Source organism: Astatotilapia calliptera, chromosome 3 (genome assembly GCF_964374335.1).
Source record: "Astatotilapia calliptera chromosome 3, fAstCal68.1, whole genome shotgun sequence".
In the NCBI taxonomy this organism is placed as follows: domain Eukaryota; kingdom Metazoa; phylum Chordata; class Actinopteri; order Cichliformes; family Cichlidae; genus Astatotilapia; species Astatotilapia calliptera.
In genome coordinates, this window is record NC_137424.1 from 66,229,526 (window position 1) to 66,233,414 (window position 3,889).

The window sequence follows — 3,889 nt, forward strand, 5'->3', positions numbered from 1 at the left end:
TGTACATGACATTTATTCACGTAGAGCAAAAAGTCAAACTCAAAAAAATGTTTAGCTGATTATGGTTCAGAAATCACACAGTTCAGTTTAAGCGAGCACTGTTTAACAAACCGAACTTTAAAGCTCCCAGGCTCCATCCTGTGTCTGTGAAAACACCTGAAAGCACTTTGTAGGACTCACTTAAAAGGTACATTTTAAGTGTAGACCATTTTGATATATATTTTATCTTTATCTAAGTCAACAACAACATGTTTAAAGTTAATTTTAAAAAATACTTTCAATTATTGACTTTAATATGCACACCAGCTTTATTATTGGGGTTTTTCACTAGATTAAAAGCAAAGCACACAGGTTGGACATTTGTTCTATTTTTTATGCAAGAAATGTACTCAGGATAGAAATCTTCTACAGCACCTTCTACAAAAACAATAAAATAAAATAAAATTAAAATTAATGAATAAAACAGTAGTAATTGGTATGACTTTACATTTACTTTTGTATAGGCTCTGGTGTTTTCCAAAAGTAAAATCAACATATTTTAATCAGTTCCTCTACAGACAAAAATCTATCATCAACATAAAAAGATCTATAAACACACGTGAATATGTCACCAGTAAAGCTTCGTTATTCACTTATCAACTCTCATACATATTTTTCTATTTCCATCATCTTATCATCTGTTTTGTGATATGTTCAGTTTAAAGTAAGAAGACTGCTTGAATTATTGTATTGAAATTAAATAGTTTGTTAGAACTGTGTTACTGATTTTTCTTCCCTTTTTTTCTCATCTTTTCCTTCTGTGGGCCAAAAAGAGGTCAAAGTCAGACAAGGAGAAGATGCCACTCTGGAGTGTTACGGTCCCAGTGATGCTACTAACGTACTGTTGAGGTGGACCAAACCTGACCTGCAGATAAAGGGTTATGTCTTTTACTTAAAAGACGGTCATTTTCAGGAAGACCTCCTGGATCCCTCTTTTAAAGGTCGGGTGAAGCTGAAGGACTCAAAATGGATGAACAATGGAAATTTCTCAGTGATTCTCCAGAATGTCATCATGAACGATTCTGGAACATATGAATGTGAAGCAGCATACAACAATCAAATTTTGAACAGCATCATCCTGAAGGTAGAAGAACGAGGTGAGTGTGAAGTTGAGTGTGTGTGTGATCAGAGGTGAAGCTGCTTCCTGGTTGTTGATGTTTGTTTCTAAAGATGTTGTTGATGAGACTTTGTAGAAAGCAGCTGGTCTGAGTGATGTGATCAGAGTGCAGTAGATAATGTCTGACAGCAGTTTGAAGAGGAAATGGATTCTGTTCTGTTCTTCACTCATCACCTACCTGACAGCTGACACCTCACACCTGTTTCTCACCTGCAGCTCAGACAGGAGGACAAAGTGGAGATGGAGGGGAGGAGGCTGGAGGGAAGGAGGATGAAGGAGAGAAGAGTGGTTCTGTTGGACTGATAGTTGGTCTGTCAGTTCCTGCTGTGCTTGTTGGTGTTGGTGCTGTTTTTATCTACAGAACATATAGACATAGACAAAATCCAGATTACCGGGCCCCTGAGGATCAGGGGCTTTGAAATTCCATCAGTGGCTTCCAAACTGAACTGTGAGTCCTGCTGCTTGTTTCAGATTCATGAAAAGCCAGTTCAACATTCAGAGTGACTGATGTTGGTCCAACAGTGGACTCAGATAGTAGCAATGTCAGTTTTTGTTGTTGTTGCAGGTGTTGGTGTTTTGATCAACATAAGATATAAACAACAACGTTAGGACTCACATGGCACTGAACCACAGAGACAAATGTTTGAGAACGTTCTGTGGCTGAATTGTGAATCTCCTGCTGATGAACATAGAGACAAAAATGATATGAAAACAGACAGCTGTCACCAACACGCCACAAGGATCCCTGATGTCACTTTGACACTTGAGAAGGAACTGCTTCATCAACCTCAGTCTCAGCAAAGAACAGGACTGCATCCAGAAAGTGACATCAGAGTGCAGCAGATAATGTCTGACAGCAGTTTGAAGAGGAAATGGATTCTGTTCTTCACTCATCACCTACCTGACAGCTGACACCTCACACCTGTTTCTCAGCTGCAGGTCAGTCAGGAGGACAAAGTGGAGGGAAGGAGGATGAGAAGAATGACGGAGGTCAGAACAGTGGACTTACAGTTGGTCTGTCAGTTTCTGCCATGCTTCTTGTTGTTTTTGTTCTACAGAAATCGTAGAGGGCGACTTCTTCCAAATAATCCAATGATTTGTGTTCAGTGGGTTCATAACGGAGCTGTGAGTCCTGCTGCTGTTCCACGTTATTATCAGTAAGTTCAGCATTCAGACTGACAGAGGAGAGACACAGGAAACAATACAAAAGGAAACTTTGCATTGTTTTGCATAATTATCTGATGTCTGATGTTCCTGCTCACCAAACCAACAAACTGCCTAATTTTAAAAAATAATTGTCAGTTTAAATCATTATCTGTTGTTTAAAAATATTTTATTTTATATATATTTTAGATTTTATAAAAAAAATTAATAATGTATTTGAATTGTTAAAGATTATCTAGTGATTTTCTTAAAAGTTTGTAACACATAAACATGTATCACTCAGCTACTGTACAGGTGTGGATGTTATATTCTTTTATTGCATACACACACACACACACACACGTGCTAGATAGGTTAGGCTACACTCTATGGTAGGAGAGCCAAATATCCAGCCTGAGAACCATCGGATGGGTTTGAAAAATGGGGGGGGCTTACTTTTTTTTCCAAGTTTTTACCATGGCTTTTTTTTCTAATATAGGCTTAAAATGTTTTAATATTTGATTTTTAAAAAGTATTTCTTGGCTCAACCTCTGACTGGTTGAGCCAGTCAATGCAGATTTAATCTGATCTGGAATCAGTCCAAAGAAAATAAAACACTGATGTGTGGGCGTGTGAATGAACCCACTGCATGTACAAACAGGTGTAACACTGTAACTGAGTTAAAGTGAAACTGTCTGAGCCTGTCCCTGTGAAACAGAGTTTGGAGCCTGCAGCCTTGTTTCAGTCAGAATAAAGTCTGAATAACCAAATGTTGTGATGACTTCCCTCTACATAGAGGACGGGACTCTTTTAGAGCCCGGCAGCTTCAGCAGTGCTGAGAACAGTGGCTGTTTGTGGGGGGTGCTTAAATGAAAAGAGCCCAGGAAGCAGGTTTAACAGGTCTTTGAGCCCAAACATGAAGTCTGATTCAATACAACCTCGACATACACCAACAGTATACCATCACTAAGCTACATTTTCAGTTCATTCCTCTGTGAATGTTTTAAAAGAAAACTAAAAACAGTAAATTCATTCAGACAAAAGGTGCTGATAAGGTGGGACAGGAATTTTCCAGACTGCTGTGTCATAACATTTGAAGTCCTGTTTGATTTATTATTTGATTTTCTCTAGAAATATATTTCATCAGGAGGCACAAACCTGCAGCTTTGTGATTTCATTAATATAAGACAAACATTTAATATTTCTCAGGTATATTTGAGTCTAACTGGTCCTTGTGCTTCAAATTTAAACACTTTCATTTAGATTTAAAACATCTACAAAAGTCTTGGGGCAAAAGTTAGAGAGTAGAAAACATGACGTGACCAACAGCTGAGACAGTGGAAAAACTCACTTCCTTCTAGCTGTCCTTCCTCTTACCTGCTCACCTGTGACTTCTGTAAACAGGCTGTGTCCACTTTAATGTCTGTGCCGCCTGGTGGCCAGTACAGGTACATCAACCCCAGCCCCTCACCAGACCTCAACCTAAGAGCAAATACACACTTCAAAACTGGCTTAACACGACTCAGCTTCTGATTATTATCCACTAAATCTTTAAATATTTGTCATCTAATAGTAAATTTTATTTTAAAT

General features: G+C 38.3%; 1 long non-coding RNA gene across 1 annotated transcript; it reads left to right on the forward strand.

The window, feature by feature from the left end:
• The first annotated feature begins 673 nt into the window (after positions 1–673).
• On the forward strand, positions 674–3,069 carry LOC113013350 (uncharacterized). Its single transcript, XR_013906331.1, has 2 exons — positions 674–1,136; positions 1,373–3,069. It is a non-coding gene; the product is annotated as an uncharacterized LOC113013350 (long non-coding RNA).
• Positions 3,070–3,889: the final 820 nt, after the last annotated feature.